This window comes from Gopherus evgoodei, chromosome 10 (assembly GCF_007399415.2).
Source record: "Gopherus evgoodei ecotype Sinaloan lineage chromosome 10, rGopEvg1_v1.p, whole genome shotgun sequence".
NCBI lineage: Eukaryota > Metazoa > Chordata > Testudines > Testudinidae > Gopherus > Gopherus evgoodei.
This window is the reverse complement of record NC_044331.1, coordinates 25788893-25802413: the sequence shown is the minus strand read 5'-3', so window position 1 is coordinate 25802413 and position 13521 is coordinate 25788893.

Sequence of the window (13521 nt, the reverse complement as noted above, 5' to 3'; positions counted from 1 at the left end):
ATACAACAATTTGATTGGTATTGTGCTGGGTCTACTTAAAACAAGTGATCTTCTGCTTCTTTTTGTCCATTTTGGGCTGGCATTTTAGACAGTCAAGGGCAGTGATTTTTTGCTGTTTATCTAATGGGCTGCTTTTTATGCCCCACCTGGCATTATGACACAAATCTCTGCCCAGTGTCATGGCATAGAAATTCAAACCCTTTCCCCTCTGTCCCCACCCCCTCCTATATTTTTGGGGTTTAGGTTTTTTTTGCTACTAATCATGCTTGTATTTGGATAGTTTTCTGACAGCACTCATCTTTGAATCCAGCTTAACTGGCCAGTGCACTCAGGCTGTATTGAGCTGTTCAGGTGTACCACTAAAGCTGCCCTTAACAGTTAACAAAAAGAATAGGGTGAAATCCTCACCTCCCTGATGTCAGTGGGAATTTTGCCATTGACTTCACTGCTAACTGCTAACTTTGATGCTACATATCTTCAAATTGTTAGAACTAGCCCTTCATTTAGTTTTGCATGTGCAACTTTTAATAATTTTTAAAAAGCAATAAAATTCCAAGACAAAAAGGGAGTTCAGGTTGAGAGTCCATATCACACTTTAAAAGTAAAAGGCATTTAAGGGACGTTGGGAGAAAGCTGTAGAATATGAATTGTTGTAGGCTTCTTGTTTGAACAATATGCTTGACCTACACACACACATCTTATTCCAAATCCATGTTAGGCTTGTGTCTCCCATTCCATGATTTACCTCTCACTTCCAGTCACTTTTTCCTTCGTTCATGCGAGATGCTAATAGGGACTCAATCTGTGAAGTTCAATTTGCGAGAAATAACCTCATTGCATTCTGCAAGCACAGAGCTTTTCTTAAGCTTTATTTTAATTGCCATAAGCATTGCACTACACACTGAGGTTAGATTATTGCCATTTTCATGAGGCTGAATCTTCAAACCATTTGGAAAATATAGCCAGTGCAGAATCCAGCTACCCACTTATTAAGAGGTGTCTTATGCAGAAAGGCCAATTGCTCTGGTGTTAATGAGGTCTGTGCTGGCTACTGATTGATTTTGGAGGGATATTTAAGGTATTGATTTTTTCCTTTAAAGCCCTACATGGTTAGAGTCCTGTCTACTTGAGAAAATTCCAGTCTTCCCCCCTGTTGTGGGACTAGCAGAATTGGAGGTGCTCACGTTAAAAAGGAAAATAATATCCCCTCCCACTGTAGCTATTAAAGACAATGACAACTGAGCATATGAAAGAAAAGGTTATCAAATGGAAGGGCTGATACAGTGTAGCATTACCATGTTTCCTGGCTGTTTTAGAAGAGGATCATAATGTTTTCTCTGTAATACTTTTACCTTAAGAATATATGTGCTTGCTTAGAAAGAACTCTGTGGGGGCTTAACTGTGTTTACCCTCTCAAAGGAGAAAAGTAAAGCACTTCTGCTTAAGCAGCCTGACTCTGCTGGGGAATTCACAGTGTAGGCAGAGAGTTGTGCAGCCTGAAAATGCCCCAATCAGGAGGGAGAGAGATGCATGTCTCTACTCAAGAATGGCAATGGCTGGAGAACCAGAAGGCTAAGAATGGGTGTCCTTGGTGGGCCATAGAAGGGGAATACAGGTGCACTTGTCCTGAACTGTGACCACTGGCAATAAAGCATTCTTAGGGCTGGTCTACACTATCGCGATAAATCAATCTAAGTTGCACTATTTCGGTTATGTGAATAACATAACAGAAGTTGACATAGCTAGATCTTACCACGGTGTTTACACTGCCCTGTGTTGACAGGAGACGCTCTCCTGCTGACTTAACACTTCTCAGGGAGGTGGAGTACACAAATTGATGGGAGAGCACTTCACCGGAGCTGCTAAATCAACACAGTTAGCATGTCTTCACCAGACCCGCTAAATTGACACCACTGCATCGATCGCAGCAGTTCCAATGTAGCCGGTAGTGTAGACATGGCCTTAGTGAAAGGTCTTTCTATGTGTAATGTGTTTACCCACTTGGTCTATTCGAACCCAGTTTGAGTGACTTTTGGGACACACTAAAAGAGCCTCCTGTTTCCCTGGGGAGGAGTCTGAGGGATAATTGGAGGCTGAGCAGGGTGCTGGCTGGAATCTAGTGGGACAAGAAATGTTAGGTGCTGGGATCTCCTTCTGCAGTTTAAAATGACGGGAACAGTTAATCTGCGGGATGCTTGAGGGATATGTTTCTTGTCTTTGACCTATTAAACTGAATTGTTTTAAAGTGTTAGTACAGTACTCAGAGCTCTGTATGGTGCTTTATACATATAAAGAAATAAATCAGCGTGAAAAACCAAAAGGTCATGTTAACAAAATTGTTTTGAATCTCTTTGTCTGCAGGGCAAAATCATGGAGAGAAAAGCTCTGATATTTTCATCAGCAAAGTTCATAAAACGTGGGGCTTCGGGATTACGCAGGAGATCATGGCAGGGCTGCCAAAGCTGCTGCACCCTCTGAAGGCAGCAAAAGCACTGATCTCTATGCAACTGGCTCTGCAGAAACTGACTTCCTCTCAATCCTTAAATACAGAATGGGAAGGGCACGCTTAAGGCTTCCCCAGGATGCTTAGTTTGTTGAGCAGTGTAAACTGCCAGTTGAAGGTGCATGCTACTCATGCATCAACAAGGTCGCTCAGCTTCTCTCTTAGGGAGGCAAACACTACTATCTGCTATGGAGATGGATGACTGTTGGATCTGTAGTGCATTGGCCTAATATGCTAGTTAATGCTCTGACTCAGCTGGAATAGTGTAGAACACAGCAGAGTTTGTGGGGCTGGTTAGTTTGCAGAACAGATTGAAAAATTAAAAACCCAATTCATATGCATTTCCATGAATGATGACATCTGTCATGTCAGCCTCCTGCATGCTTAGAATATTGAACGCTGAAAAAGCAACAACTCATTTTCTACCAAGGAAAACAATCTGGTTTCAGCTTCATACAAAACCCACTAAGTCGAGGTATAATGAACTTCTTGAGATCAAGATTCCAAATTCAGGGATCATACTGACTGGAAGTTTGATTTCCAAATACTTTCCATTCCAATTTTTCTGCAAAACTGAAAGTGAAAGGATTTTTGTGTGTGTTTAAACCCACAAGAGAAGAACAGTTTGATACTGGACTCCACAGAATGTTGTGGAACGATGACTGAGCTTGTTTTAAGAGGAAAGGGATCCTCTGATTGATGGAAAAGGGAGACCACTTCTAATTCTCCTCTAGTTGAGAGGGTCTGTAAATGAGGAATTTACTGTACTGCTGCCTGGTGGTAGAATCAGTTGTTGTGCCAGGTTGAATTTCTACCATTGCACCTCAGTTTTGGCTTCTAACACTCCTGCTATCCCAGTCTTGACCTTCATACCTATAGCTCTGCTAGTTTATTTAGTACCTGACCTTGGTGCGTGAATGATTCTGTTTGGATCTCTTTTGTCCACAGTCACTTTTTTCACTCTCCGTATGGTTAGTAGTCCTCCCCAGTAAGGACCTGATTCTGCACCCTTGAAATCAGTAGGAGGTTTGCCATTTGCAGAATCAAGGCCTTACAAACTAGCTCAGGCTTTTTCAGGCTAATCAGTTGCCATCCCATGTGGAATTGTGCACCCTTCCTCTGCAGAACACTTCGGCCTCAACAGCATAAAGAGGCAGTTAACAATTTTCAACTTCAAAAGGGAACTTGCATAGCTCCATGTGAATAGATTCTGATGCATGTGACCAGCACAGCTGGTGTTCGGGAAAAGAGGAGGACTAGAGGGTGACTTAAGCAACAATGTGTAGGAGAATTATGTGTTTTAACATAACTTTGTGTGTGTAATGTATTAAAAGACCATTAATGTTGTACAGTCAAGTACTCAAAAATTAGGAAATGCCAGGATTAAGGTGGTCCGTGCAATTGTATACTTAACTGTAGGTGACACTGCCAGTTCCACCTAGCATATTAAATTCCTGAGGTTGTCATGTATCTCCCATGTCCAACTAGCCTAATCCATTTTCTCTTAGGTTGGTGCTCATCTACAGAAAAAGCCTCTGCCACAATGGACTTTGAAAGCTGAGGTGAGATTCTTCCGTTCACTGTCCTATAAAGCTTTGTACATAGTTTTGGTTTCAGGTCAATGCTCCTGTTTTAGTAGTTTTGCCCATCATTACTTTTCAATAGCTGTCCTCCTTTGTTCACCTAATTTGTCTGTCTCCTTAGTTATATTTTATCCTCTTAGTGGGGGGTCTCTCCATAGCTTTGCTTTGTGCTCTACAGAGGCCCTGGAGATCCACATAAATGTTTTCCCTCTGTAATCCCTCTCTAATCCCACTAGCCCCCACTTCAAATCCTTAGTTTCCAGCTATGGTGGACTAGATGCTGTGACTCCCTTAGATGCAGCAGTAGAACTCCCTGAGCCACCAGCAGTTAACAGAGCATGAAGCTTTCAGATTTAGAGACGGATACCTCTAAAGTCCTACTTACTAGGCGTAACGCAGGTAAGTGCAAAGGAAGTTCATCTATCTAGGCATAGTGTTCAAACGCAGACAGAGCATGTATTTGAAATAACTGATTTGATGTTTGTTGTCTAATTTCAGGACTTTCCAGGATTTTTAGACAAGGGCTCAGGACTACTGCTTTCCTCTACAAAGGTAGAGGTGGGTGAATACAGCAAAAAACAAGCAAAAATGTTAATGAAGAACACTCCACAGTTGTCCCCTGCCCCCACCAGTCTTAGCTTCTTTTATTGCTGTTCTCCTCCCCCTACAAAGCCTAATTACAGGTGTAAAATATCCTGCTTTTTCTCCCTAGATCTAGGAGCAAGTGCTGGGAAGGGATACTTTAAAAGAGTACATCACCCGTGGACGCAGTGGTGCCCTTTTCCTGAACAATTAGAAAGGTCGTGATTTCTTGTAGTGCCACTTTTAATTAAGTATTTTAATTGGATTCACGGATCTAGGTCACTGGGATGCCTGGTTAAGGAAGCCACAGACAGTTAAATTACAGACAGCCCTGGGGTCCGCTTGCTGTCATGCATTCATATTCTGTGTCAGGCAGGCCAGCAAAAGAGCGGCTAATTTGCCACAATTCATCTGAAGCCATGATTGCTAGCAAGAGGTGGAGGCTCCCTCCATTTAACTGTCTTGGGGGTGAAAGTAGTCTACATAGACTACACCTAGTTGACTTGGCTTACCACCGCCGAGGTGCAGATATTGTACTTGTGAGTCATGTCTCTCTTCATGTTGAATTAACTTCCTCTGTGTGTGTGTACCACTGTACTGTACCTGATGTGTGTTCTGTCAATGGTGTTTTCTAGTCAGGGAATAATAGCTTGCTCCTTTATTCCTTCTGTTGTGAACGATCAAATGCAATGGAGGTGTGATTGCCTTTGTAAGTAGTATTGATGGTCCAATAAACACAATATCATGGGTCACCAGCAAGCGGGGGTGTGCACAGGATTGCACTGCTTTTGAAGGGGCACATTCTGTGCACCCGCCACAGCCCCAGAGCCTTCCCCCAGAATTCTCCCGTACACCACTAATCAGTCTCTCCCTCTCTTCTACAGATCTCATGTTACTTAAAGTTAATTACTTTTCCAAAACAGACTCACTGCAGGATGCTTACTAATGTATACTCTGAAGTAGTATACCAAATAATTAAAATTGAATGACAATTGTCAAAACAAATTAATGAAGTAAACTTTTGGGGGTGGTCACATTGGTGGGTTTTTTTAATCATGTTTCTTCACTTATTTGCTAATCTAGAAAATTGTGGCAATGCTGAATGGATCTCCTAGTGATTAATGCAAATAACTGTAGTGCTATGGTAATAATAGTCATTCTGTAAAATTACGTTTTGATGCTAAGATGTTGGCCTCAGTTGCTGTTTAATCGTGGGGGTGATGTCGGAGCATTCTGCTTCAATTCCACTAATTTTTTTGCCCTCAAGGACATAGTAAATGCAACCCAAAGGTGTAGCTACCTTTCTCCTCTATGGAGAAAAGGGCAAGCCATATAATTCCTTTGCTCTGACAGCAAGGTTGTTCAATGCAATGTGAATACACTCACTGAAATCCAGTTGCTGTTTTGGAGTCCTCTAATGGAGTATGCATGTGACAGATTAGCGGGACCATTTTGTTCCTGAAACATGAGAGGTTAAACAACTCAGCAAGCTTACTATGTAGGTGAAACCAATGAGGAACCATAATAATAGTTGCTTCAGGCAAACTGGAGAGGATAGACTCTGAATGCAGGACTCTGGAGCCACCAGCCAAGACATGAATTTTGTTGTGGGCTCTGGTGGCTTGCCCCCTGAATTTTCAGTTATGTATAGATACTGCCAGCTGATTTCAGTGACATGAGTTGGATAGCTCAATACACAAAGAGCTGGGAACCAGCTATGAACTAAACAAAGGAAAAATTGATCCAGCAGGATTTCTTTACGCATAAGTCCTCTTTGGTACAAAGCCCCATCTTGCCTGTCTTGCAAAGATGTATGAGACATCTCTGCTAACTGGCTTCAGACTCTGAGAGTCAATTATGAAGGGGTTCTTGGCCACTAGTTCACTGGGACCCACCTGACCCTCATTCCCTTGCCAGCATCCTCCATGCCAACCGATTCTCAGCTAGCACAAAGTACACCCATAAGGAATGAGGAGGGTCCCACATGTTGCCATTCTGCCAACCCTCCAGCTCCCATGCAGTGACATGCCTGGATTTTAAAATTGAGAACATGCTCTAAGGGAAAAAATGGAAAGCTATGTCTACAACCGAGACTGCTGGCTGAATTTAGCATAACTACTCCATTGGCTTCATAGCAGAGAATTCACTTTGGCATTGCCCCAGTTCAAGTTTCAATGGTGTCGTTTCCCCAAAATAAATTCATTACATGTGTATTGATGTATAAAACAGCCCTGAGGATTTATAATTTTATAACTCCCTTAACAAAGGCATTTGGAGAGTCTGGGCTCCAAGAGCACGTGCCTAACCAATTATTACAAAAATCAGGTCAGCCTTTGGAAAAGCCCACAGAGGACTCTTGAGAAGACTGAGAGAATTAAATAGGAGCTTGGTTATTTTTCATGATAAACAGGAACAAATGGAAAAGCTTAAAGAAGATAGGTTTCAGAGTGTATCAGCAAAAAGAACGAGGAGTACTTGTGGCACCTTAGAGACTAACAAATTTATTTGAGCATAAGCTTTCGTGAACTAAAGCCCACTTCAGACAATCCAAAAGAACTAAGCAAGTGCATTTCCTCTATTGTCCCACAGAGCGTTGCCCTTATGTTGTTCATTGCTTAGCTGGAAAACATTTTTGAATAGAGAAATTGCCCATCTAAAAAAGCTGGCCTCAAAGATTAGATTATCAGAGTTATGATTAAACATTTGATTATCACTACTACTACTGCTATCATTGTATTATCTATCCTTGATGGAGAGAGGAAAGAAATATTATGCACTTTGATGACTAGAGAATATAATTAGGGAATTTATTAACCTATAACTTCTGTGATTTTGGCCAACATTTTCAGGCTTGGGTGCCTAAAATTATTATTAATCCATGGTTAGACTCCTGAATAAGTGGGACCTGATTTTTAGCAGTCCTTGCTTAGGTTTGAAAATGTTAGCTTCTATATTTTATTTAATTTTACACTACATGGTATACATAATTTTTTTTGCTGTTTAACACTATCAGACAAATCTTCAACTTTGAACTTGCATGCCTCAGCTTGTATTCCTAAGTACTGGCATTTTAAGCCATGTCTAAACAACAGACTTTGGTGGATGCAAGTTACATTGGCATAAACCCCCCGCAGTTAGCATACCACTTGTGCATGTGTGTATTTGGCTTTTTGCATCTGTGCTGTACATACTTACCAGGAGTGCTTGTGTCAATGCACAGTGTGGTACACCATGGGTAGGTATCCCACTGTACAACCTGCTACCATTCAGTACTCTGTTTTTGGACGTTTTGGCTATGCATGGTGGGGCAGAAATGAGTAGTGCAGGGGTGATTGGGAACAAGGGGTCAACATCTCAGTGTGCAACTGTCTCCATCCCATAATTTCTCATGATTTTCTCATCTTTTTTAAAAATCCCATGAACTCACGTGGCTCTCCTTGCTCTCCGCCATCTCTGACAGAAGCATGGTGCCTGCACAGCTCTGCGCTATTGCCATCAGCATTGCAAGCACAGGACACATGATTCTCTGGTATTTGCAGAGCCATAAGAAGAACCAAATCAGTGGTGAAAGTGACAATTTCTTGGAAGACGGATTGCTGTGGGACACAGCGAGAACCAATTCAAAGTTGGTGGTGGTGGTCACGTCATGAAGCAGCTGCAGATGGTGGAGGATCACTTCTGGGCTTGAGAAATTAGCACTGGTAGGATGGCATCATAATGCAGGCTTAGGATGATGAGCAGTGGCTGCAGAACTTTCCGATGCGCAATGCCACATTCCTGTATCTGTGCGCCAACCTCACCCCAGTCCTCCAGTGCAGGGAAACCGGAATGGGAGCTGCATTGATGGTGGAGAAGTGAGTAGTGATCGCACTATGGAAACTTGAAATGCTGGATTGCCACTGGTCAGTGGTAAATCATTTTCAAGTTGGGAAATCCACAGTCAGAGCTCTTGTCATGCAAGTGTGCAAGGCCGTTAATAGTCTCCTACTATGGAGGACTGTAATTCTTGGCAATGTGCAGAACATAGTGGATGGATTTGCAGCAGTGGGGTTCCCGAACTGTGGTGGAACAATTAATGGCACACACATGGCACCAGACCACTTTGCCACAGAATATGTCAACAGCCACTTTTCTATGGTTATACAGACATTGATGGAATACTTCACTGACATCAATGTTGGCTGGTTAGGGAAGATGCATGATACCCCCTAAGAACACAGATTTAAAATGAAAGTTTCACAGAAAGTGAAAGTTAAGAAAGCTATAGGCAGGGACTTTCTTTCCCAACCAGAGAATTACCATTGGGAATGTTGAAATGCCAATCATAATTGTGGGGGACCTGGCCTACCCCTTGCTCCCCTGGCTCATAAAGCTCTACATTGGCCACCTCCTCAGCAACACCAAGGAAAGACTCAGCTACCAGTTCAGCAGGTGCAGAATGACTGTTGGATGTCCTTTTTGGTAGATTGAAGGGACACTGGCGTTGATTATTCACGAGATTGGATCTCAGTGAAAAAAAACATCCCAATGGCTATAGTTGCCTGCTGTGTCTTGTATAATATCTGTGAAGCAAAGGGGGAAAAGTTGCTGCCAGGATAGAAAATGGAGTTGGAGCAGCTGTGTGCTGAGTTTGAACAGTCAGACCCAAGGGCTATTAGAAGAGCTCAGTGTGGAGCTACACGGCTCAGGGAAGCTTTGAAAGAGCACTTTAACAGTGAGCCACAGTAATGTGTTGTGGACTGTGCTCTACCTGGTCTGCTGATTTGGGGCCTGTTAAGAACTGTGCCTGGTGCACATCTATGAATATAACACTGTCATTGCACCTATTAATTTTGTGGTGCCTGCTGAACATTTATGATGATTACACTGTGTCACTGATCCGATGAGTCATCACATTGTACAATAAGACGTAAGTGGGTGCTTTCAGAATTACTAGGCACGCTGCAGCATGTGTTGTAAACTAATTAAGATTAATTATTTTCCAAATAATAGAATTGTATTCAGTAACAGTATCAGTGCAAAGAAAAATCTGTGCAATTTACAAGCAAATAGATAACTTAATAAATTAATGGCACAGAATGTAACAAGGAAAGATCATGTGTGTCCCTTTTACCTACACACACACAGCAACTGGCTTTCACAGGTCAGTGTACGTGAAGTTATGGTTGTCCTTCATGTCCTGGGGTGGAGTGGTAGGTGAAGGGATGTGGCCTCTGATGCCATGTGGAATGTTGAGGGAAGAGTGTAGGGAGGTGCTGCAATGGACTACTCTATGGACTGCAAAGGGAGGCAAACCCATGATTGTTGTACCTATACGTTCACAAGAGTCTGTAGCATCTGTGTTTGCTGCAGGAGAAGCCCCATTATATCCATGCATCTCGCTCTCCTTTTCCTGCTGGGACTCCTGAACCTTTGTCCTGTTTGCTCTTTTCTTCTCCAGTGTGTCTGCAATGTTCATCCTCCAGGCCCTTTGCTTGAAGTCTAATGCAGCACTGACTTGGTAGGTGTGCTCACCAAGCTGGACAATTAGGAAAATGCATTTCAAACATTGAGAGTTTTAAAGGGTAGAGTAGGGGAGGACTTTTGCTCTCTGTGACTCCTGGGCAGTGGAGTTGACAATTGTGACCAGAGCAGTCAGTGTGGGGCATTGTGGGACAGCTGTTGGAGGACTGTTAGGGTCAATATAAGTAAGGCAGTGTTTACAGTCGCACTGCATCGACCTCAGTACGTCAACTATGGCTCAACGCTGCTTGGAGAAGTAGTTACCACTATGTCGGTGGGAGACAAATTTAAGCATAGATACATGCACAACCAGCTCGATGCAAGGTGACTTACATCAATCTAAGTTTGTAGTATAGACCAGGCCTAATTTTTGTGCATGCAAAATTTTGAATCTGGGATATAATCTGTTTGAACATGAACAAAAAAGTTAGGAGCATAATTTTAGGCTGACAGCAGTGCATGATGGGTTTAAGACTTGTCAGCAATTTTGGCCCTGAATGTAAATTATTTTATTCCAACATAAATACACCTCTAACATGCCCTAAACATGAACTTCTGGGACATTCATTGTTTGTTATGCTATCAATTTGCCTCAAATTACAGGTTGTCTAGAAAAATGCATTTGAACATTTGGTGATAACTTTTGCCTTGTGAATTGAAACAAGGATGATTACTTCTAAAGTATTTGACTAGATTTCAAGTCATATGCTGCCTCAGCTTGCATGTTTACTTAGCTGGAGGGCATATCATATGAAAGAAAACAAATGCTTTAAATTACACACACATTCTTTTCATTGACTAGTTGGCAAGACAATCTGTTTTGCACTTACTTTTCCTACAAATTTAAGCACAGTTTTGTATTAATTTGATATGAATGTTGAAACATAAATGGCTAATATCAAGTTTATGGATTTCTTATTTATTTTTTTCCTTTTGTAGTATGCAGATGGTTGCTTAAAACATTTTGTTTTCATCAACAGAAATTAATATACATTAAACAGTATGTAAGGCTTGGAAGCCTTGATTTACACCACCCATATATAGACCACTCACCAGAAAGTGAGCAAAGCTGCTCTGCGGTAAATACCAGGAGTAACTTCCACTTGAAACAAATTTAGCATAGTTTCTACAGGCTTGGCAGTAGACCGAGAGAGAGCCTAATTGAACTCATGTTTCCAATAAGGTACAGGATGCAAATACAGCAAAACTAAAACACAAAAAGGATGTATCTGGATATCCTGATAGAGCCTGATCCTGCTAATACTGACACATACATTATTAAATTTATTACTGTTCAGTGGTAACATTCAGTGGAACTACTCACAACAGTCAAGTTAAATATGTGCATGTTTGCAGGACTGGGACCCTAATTTGTAAAACTCTTTTGACTAAAAATCGCCTTTGCATAGAAAAAAAAATGTAATTCTGATTACTTTCCCCAAAGAAACAAAAACCATTTTTTTGTTTCTCTTCCTTGCTTGTTTTTTTCCTGCCTCTCACCACCCACACGCCACCCCATTTTCTTTCCATTTTGCCACTGAAAAGAGGAAGAGGGGGAGAAAGCAAAAAAAAACTCCTTTTTTTTTTTCTTCAATTTTCAGGAACTTTGTCAAAAAATTAGAAACTTCAAATGTTGACAATTTTTTTAATAAAACATACCATTTTGACTAATTCTACTCATTTGTCTACTCTAGCAGCTAGCCACGTGACTGATGTGACACATTCGTGTTCATCATTTTCATAAATGTAATATGCAAGATTTACCAAGAATACTTGTTAAAGCACTTGGGTTCAGCTAGCAGAGAGCCTGTAAAGATTAATTGAGCAGCGGTTACACTCAGCAATAATTAAGATGTGTAGCAGTTCTGTGCTTAATGTTCTTTAGGTCATTTCAAATGTATTTTAAGCTGAAGAATAGTTCTTGTAATGCAAGAGAGCCTGGAAGATTCAGTGTGTTTGCTTAGCTTATGCGACAATAAGTACAAATTAATAAGTACAAATTTTTATAAGGCTGTGCAGCTTTGTCCATTCCAAGTTATAAAGCAGGCTTAACTGTCACTATTGTTAGCAAAGAAACCTCTAATCAAGCTAATAAATACACTGCATTAGCAGTACTATGAGAGAAAAGTTACTATATAAATAGTGGAATTCAAATATACAAACATTAAAAGATTGGTGTCAGTGCATGAGAGAGAGCAGTTATTGTGAGGTGCTGTTATGTCAATAGAATTATGATCTTATAAAATTTGGAAGACATACTTATTTTAAAATAAATATCATTTATATGCAGCAAAAATATAAAAGTTTGACCATAATTGAATAGAATTTTTGTAGATTCCAGGCATCCATTTATATTTTCTTTTCTTCTTTAATTCCCCTTCATCGCCTTTTATTTTCCAAATATATTCTTTGTGTGAAATCCTGGCCCTGCTGGTCTATGGGATGCTATCAGTGACTTCAGTAGGCCAGGATTTCTCCCTTTTTTTTTTTTGCATTCCTTTAAATTCCAATAGGCTTCTTTGATCTGTATGTATTTTTCCCCACTGTGTTTCTACTGTCTTCTTATTGTTCCCCATTTTTTATGTGAGCTGGTAGTCAAAGCTCAAGGCCCTGGATGTTCCTGTTGGAAGTAGAAATTGATAGAGTCTGGTATTTTCTTTGATGCAGTCTTGTTTATTTAGAAGGAAGGTACAAAGTGCTGCTTCTCTGAATGCAGGGGAGGAACCAAGAACAAAAGAGGCAGGTTTTTAGCTTATGTTCCCAAGCCTCTTTAGCCAGTACCAGACTCAAAAGCTCTCTCTAGTTTTTTCCAGGGTCATGCTGTGATAACAGGATACTGCTTGGCATTCCACACACAGACACTCCCCCAACTCCCGTCCCTCCACCACACAGTCTAAACTCCTGAGCGGGTTCATTACCTCCTGTTGTCTTCGGTGGGCGGCTTCTGATTAACTCATTACGACATTTATGTTAACTGAAGGGAGCATTCAAATCCATTCTCAAAAAGCTTTGTGATCAAAGCAGTTATCAGTACCTCTCAGCATCACACTCTGCACCCCCAATTTAACTCTACCCATTGTGCCCAAAATGGTCATGCCCAGTATAACCCATCCCAAACCGAAAGAAAATAAACAGTCTGACAAATTAAAAATAATACAAGGTTAACCATATACATATGGACAGTGTCTTTCTGTCAAGATGTTTTCACATTGCCAACACACATTGGTTTTTAGTCCTATCCAAAACCTTGTGGGATTTTTCACTCCCTGATGGACTTTCTGTCAAGCACCAGGGAGGGGCCCATTTCAGTCAGCCCCTGAGGAATCTTTTGGAATTTATCTATCATACCCT